This window comes from Haliotis rufescens, unplaced genomic scaffold, assembly GCF_023055435.1.
Source record: "Haliotis rufescens isolate VD_foot unplaced genomic scaffold, xgHalRufe1.0.p SCAF_5, whole genome shotgun sequence".
Classification (NCBI taxonomy): Eukaryota; Metazoa; Mollusca; class Gastropoda; order Lepetellida; family Haliotidae; genus Haliotis; species Haliotis rufescens.
This window is the reverse complement of record NW_025964223.1, coordinates 3,673,085-3,679,955: the sequence shown is the minus strand read 5'-3', so window position 1 is coordinate 3,679,955 and position 6,871 is coordinate 3,673,085.

Sequence of the window (6,871 nt, the reverse complement as noted above, 5' to 3'; positions counted from 1 at the left end):
ACGTCATTGGTTACCATGACATCACTAATGGCTCTGCTACTGAAGCTCTTAGCAGTACTTTTTACACTTAAGACACTGCTTATTACTGTCTACAAACTGAAAATGTTGGAAGAAAGATGTTGGATGATAAATAAAATCTCACCCTCGTGTCTTTTGATATCAAATACGTATATCAACACTCGTTGATAAACCTTTTATCAACAGTTACTTGTGTTCATATTTTTGATATCAAAAGACACTCGGGTGAGATTCTCTATATCTGGGTGGTTATGGGGCCATTTTTCATTTTCAAAGTCTTAAAACCACTTGATATTTGATATCGTAATCAGTGTATTTTTTTTCGAAAGGAGGATAAGAAATAATAAGTATAAGAATAAGAAATTATTACGCTCGCATTTGTGTCACACTGATTTTACGAAGCTCGTGTATGCATTCATGTATTACCCTCGCTCTCGCTCGGGAAATGCAAGAATTCTGACACTCGTTTCGTTATGACACACGTTTGTTTAAATATCTCTATTTAGTTACTGTATGGAATGCGTTAGTCAGAATAACAGAAAGTACGTCCCTAAATAATCATTGTGTGTTCAAGCCAGTCGTTTTTAGTCCTTCTCTTACCGTAGTTATCCAAATGACAAGATTTTTGTCATCTATTCAAATATATAATAACAGTGGTGTGGTATTTAACGTAATATTTATTCAATCATATACGTATGCAATCTAGAAGACTGAATTACGTAAATCATCTGAATTTCAATGTCTTGATTTTTAGAAATTATATTGACAATATCAACAACACGGTTACCTGAATTAGATTATTGTCAATTCGTTTATGATAACAAATGTTTATTTTAAACTTTAAAGTCATTTTATCATATCTACCTTGTACATTTAAACTATCTCACGCTGTCTCTTAATGTAATTTTTTCACGATGCTACGAATGTAGGTTATATGTGACTTAGCAGCGTTCTCTCTGTTTTAATGTTATAGCCGGTCGACCTTTGCCAAATTCATTCCCCCACCCTATCTCAGTCATTGTGACGCTAACCTACGGGAAAACGGGTGTGGGTTGAGAATGAGGTTAGACAATTAGCCAGGTCACACATTTCTATGGTAACCGCCCGACCCTCATTAGTCGGCTCTTACGTCAAGCATCGGCCTCGATTATCCAGTGTATGATATCTCCTTTCTGTTATGATACGTACCCTGAACCCATATTCTCCACCATACAGCGTGATCGCTTCGTTCCGGAAGTGACGTCACACGTCCGTTTCTCTTATCAATTACTCAGCTGCAATTTCTTTCCGCGTGAGTGTAGTTTGATTGGATGTCTGTTTTTAGCGTTGCGTCATTCAAATCGGACTCAAAAGGCAGTTATGGAAGTGATTGTGTATTTTTCATAACAGAATGCGGGGCACGGGTGGCCCAGTCGTCTAAGGCGCCGCGATTCGCTGTGCAGAGTTGCGTCCCTTGGGCACGCCAGAAACCTATGATTGTGGGTTCGAATCCCGGTTCGCCCCGATTATGTTTCTAGGTTTGTCAGCACCATACCCGTGCTCGTGGGTTTCACCGAAGTGGTAAACGTCTGAGACCTGCATCACTTCGGGCTTTCCTCCCACATTAAGCTGACACGCCGTGATATAACTGGAATACTGTTAAAAGCGGCGTTAAACCCAACTCACTCACTCACTCGCTCATAACAGAATGCAGATATTATATGCTATTCTGCCTCGGTGTGACACAGTGTGATGGGGGCGGTGGGGTAGCCTAGTGGTTAAAGCGTTCGCTCGTCACGCCGAAGGCCCGGGTCCGATTCCCCACAAGGTAACAATTTGTGAAGCCCATTTCTGGTGTCCTCCGCCGTGATATTGCTGGAATATTGCTAAAAGCGGCTTAAAACCATACTCACTCACACAGGGTAACGTGACCAGCAAGTAATGGGTTGTCGTTTTTTTTATAAATCGCCGCAAATCTAAGACCATAGACTAAAAGGAACAGGATGATTACGAAATGCTTTTTTAGAATATTGTTATACATTCCCTGATTGTGCAATAACCGATAATTGTGGTTCACTTTTCTGTACACAATAGCAAGCTGCAGCTTAATAAATTGGAAAATTACATTATGTGTTATATATTTGAGTGTCAAAACATGTTTGTTTGTCAACGAAACAACCGTTCTTCGTTTAATAAAACTGTACTGCTTGATTGCTCGTTTCTAGCTGTTCTTCAAGTATGTTTTTATGGCGACATTTAACAAGTCAAGATCAGTCATGCATATATAGCTCACCTGACTGAAAGACAAGTGAGCTTATGTCGCGGCTTGTCTTTGTCCTGCGTCCGGCGTCCGGCGTCCAAGTTAACATCCTCTTCTCCGAAACCACACATGCTTGTTATCAATGAAAATGACACCTAAAGTAGTTCAAGTAGTTCGAATTCGATTTTCAATATGGCCACTACGGCTGCCATATTGTTTTCAAAATGTAATGAAATTTGTTACATAAATGTGTGTAGTTAGTGACTCAACATATATGTTGATTTATTTTTTTGCGATGTTCTCTTTTTTCAACTTCATGTGGCATTCCTATAATCATGTAATATCTGATAACAAGGTAGCTTTCATCTGATATCTATGGAGGGAGGGTAGGGGTGGATAGTTGAACATCAATAACTAGTTCAGAAATATGCCCTAAATAAATAGTTTTTTGGAAAATACCCAAGCGTCATTTTTTTATGTGACAATCCTTTAAATTCTCTTAAAATGCATTTCCCCCAGTGTGCACATCATCTCCTATATAACTGCTGAAGCGGTGAAGTTGCAACCTCACATGCGTGCTCTCACCAATCAATCACATCACCTGAATTTGTTCAAGAGGTAATCCAAATTCCAACATGGCCCCCACGGCGACCATGTTGAAAACCACATTTATGGACAACATTTGACCTTGTTTGGACGTTTGTGTTTTGACCATGCTCACAAATTCTCTCAAATGCATTTTCGTCTCTGTTGACTCTCCTCTGAAATTGCCCGACTGAGGAAGTTAATCTTTGAAGACCATATTAATGTAGTGTTAATTTGTCATACTCAGTAGTTGTGCAGAAAATATTTGAATATCAATTTTAAGTGACTGTCCTCATTGACTCGTTAAATCTGTTGACGTCATAGCCAGGTGAGCTACACTACAGTGGAACTGCTTTTATATTATTCTTTATGACATAAATGTATATTTTTTTAGCTGTCGAATACAGAAATGTTTTGTCTATGCAAAGAATCTGGCAACATCAGCTGAAGATAATCGATACAAACCAGTGACACGAGGAGCAACGTCGCTTGGTTGGTTGATTGATTTGTTGATTAACGCCGCACTCAGCAATATTCCAGCTATATGACGGCGGTCTGTAAATAATCGAGTCTGGACCAGCCAATCCAGTGATTAATATCATGAGCATCGATCCGCGCAATTGAGATCGATGACATGCATCAACCAAGTCAGCGAGCCTGACCACCCGATCCCGTAAGTCGCCTTGTACGACAAGCATAGTCACCTTTTACGGCAAGCATGGGTTGCTGAAGACCTATTCTATTCCGGAATCCACGTCGCTTGGATACCAAATGAAGTCACCGAGCAAAACTACCCGATAAGGTACCGGTGACCTATTTTAATATCGAGGTTACACATCAGATTGCATGTCAGAGCCGCATTTAAAAAAGCAACCACAGCGCTACATATCTCTATCAAAATACCCATGGCCATGGGCCTACCTGTTAGTTAGGTCCGTGCATTCTTAGTCGTATATCGATAAATCTGTGGCATTGGGCCCTTATGCATTGGCATTCATAATACAAGTTCGAATTTATATTACATGCATTTAACATTTGACCTATGAGTGAGTGAGTGAGTTGGGTTTAACGCCGCTTTTATCAGTATTCCGGTTATATCACGGCGTGTCAGCTTAATGTGGGAGGAAAGCCCGAAGTGATGCAGGTCTCAGACGTTTACCACTTCGGTGAAACCCACGAGCACGGGTATGGTGCTGACAAACCTAGAAACATAATTGGGGCGAACTGGGATTCGAACCCACAATCATAGGTTTCTGGCGTGCCCAAATCGCGGCGCCTTAGACGACTGGACCACCCGTCCCCTCTTTGACCTATTAAGTTTATTTATTTTATCTAATGTGTTACCATCATCCCACCTACCGAGTGAGTGAGTGAGTGAGGTTTGTATTCCGCTTGTCGCAATATATATCGCACCCAAACAAGCTTCACATATGTTACACATGTGAGGAATCGAACCTTTTCAGCTATAGAGGTGACCCCATCGTCCCTTCACTTGACTCTGATAGCAAACAACACTGTCACCCCTCCAGTCCATATTGGAACTACAAGGATTAAATAGTAGCATTATACTGAATAGTGAGTGAGTGAGTGAGTGAGTTGGGTTTAACGCCTCTTTGAACAATATTTCAGTTACATCACGGCATGTTGTAGACGGTAGACTACTGTTGTGGATGTAGACTGCTGTTGTAGATGGAAGACTGCTGTTGTAGACGGTAGACTGCTGTTTTAGACTGTAGACTGCTGTTGTGGATGTAGACTGCTGTTGTAGACGGTAGACTGCTGTTGTAGATGGAAGACTACTGTTGTAGATGGTAGACTGCTGTTGTGGATGTAGACTGCTGTTGTAGATGGTAGACTGCTGTTGTGGATGTAGACTGCTGTTGTAGACGGTAGACTGCTGTTGTAGATGGAAGACTGCTGTTGTAGACGGTAGACTGCTGTTGTAGACGGTAGACTGCTGTTGTAGATGGAAGACTACTGTTGTAGATGGTAGACTACTGTTGTAGATGGAAGACTACTGTTGTAAACGGTAGACTGCTGTTGTAGACGGTAGACTGCTGTTGTAGACGGTAGACTGTTGTTGTAGATGGAAGACTGCTGTTGTGGATGTAGACTGCTGTTGTAGACGGTAGACTGCTGTTGTAGATGGAAGACTACTGTTGTAGATGGAAGACTACTGTTATAGACGGTAGACTGCTGTTGTAGATGGTAGACTGCTGTTGTAGACGGTAGACTGTTGTTGTAGATGGAAGACTGCTGTTGTGGATGTAGACTGCTGTTGTAGATTGTAGACTACTGTTGTAGATGGAAGACTACTGTTATAGACGGTAGACTGTTGTTGTAGATGGTAGACTGCTGTTGTAGATGGTAGACTGCTGTTGTAGACGGTAGACAGCTGTTGTAGACGGTAGTCTGCTGTTGTAGATGGTAGACTGCTGCTATAGACGGTAGACTGTTGTTGTAGATGGTAGACTGCTGTTGTAGACGGTAGACTGTTGTTGTAGATGGAAGACTGCTGTTGTGGATGTAGACTGCTGTTGTAGATGGTAGACTGCTGTTGTAGATGGAAGACTGCTGTTGTAGATTGTAGACTACTGTTGTAGATGGAAGACTACTGTTGTAGACGGTAGACTGCTGTTGTAGACGGTAGACTGCTGTTGTAGATGGTAGACTACTGTTGTAGACGGTAGACTGCTGTTGTAGATTGTAGACTACTGTTGTAGATGGAAGACTGCTGTTGTAGACGGTAGACTGCTGTTGTAGACGGTAGACTGCTGTTGTAGATGGTAGACTACTGTTGTAGACGGTAGACTGCTGTTGTAGATAGAAGACTGCTGTTGTAGATTGTAGACTACTGTTGTAGATTGTAGACTACTGTTGTAGATGGAAGACTGCTGTTGTAGACGGTAGACTGCTGTTGTAGATTGTAGACTACTGTTGTGGATGTAGACTGCTGTTGTGGACGGTAGACTGCTGTTGTAGATGGAAGACTGCTGTTGTAGACGGTAGACTGCTGTTGTGGATGTAGACTGCTGTTGTAGACGGTAGACTGTTGTTGTAGATGGAAGACTGCTGTTGTAGACGGTAGACTGCTGTTGTGGATGTAGACTGCTGTTGTAGACGGTAGACTGCTGTTGTAGATGGAAGACTACTGTTGTAGACGGTAGACTGCTGTTGTGGATGTAGACTGCTGTTGTAGACGGTAGACTGCTGTTGTAGATGGAAGACTACTGTTGTAGATGGAAGACTGCTGTTGCTGTTGTAGACGGTAGACTGCTGTTGTAGACGGTAGACTGCTGTTGTAGATGTAGACTGCTGTTGTAGACGGTAGACTGATGTTGTAGATGGAAGACTGCTGTTGTAGACGGTAGACTGCTGTTGTGGATGTAGACTGCTGTTGTAGATGGTAGATTGCTGTTGTAGACTGCTGTTGTAGATGGAAGACTACTGTTGTAGACGGTAGACTGCTGTTATAGACGGTAGACTGCTGGTGTAGACGGTAGACTGCTGTTATAGATGGTAGACTGCTGCTAAAGACGGTAGACTGCTGATGTGGATGGTATGAGGATATTTATACGATAGCGTCTTTTCAGTGTACTGTATGTTAGAACGAGAGTTTTCTTTTAAAAATTCGCTTGAATATCTTACTAATATATTTTGGGGAAATTATTTTATTGTAAATGTAATGTGAAGAGTTTGCCGCTGTATTGATGAATCGCAGAAAAAAATTCAGCTCAGCTGCATGTATGGTCTATGTAAACAGCAATAACTACTGCAAGGGAGGCAACTCTATCTGTCAAGTGACATATTTCAAGCCACTTAATCAAGATTTGCATGCAGAGCAGATATCTAGGTGAACAGCATGCTGTCATAAAACAGTTGCTGGTAGGCAGATACATCAAATCAAAATAAATCAAATTGGTTTATGTGTGTGTAGGCCATTGGCCCCTTTACAATTGTGAGTGAGTGAGTTGGGTTTAACGCCGCTTTTAACAGTATTCCAGTTATATCGCGGCTTGTCAGCTTAAT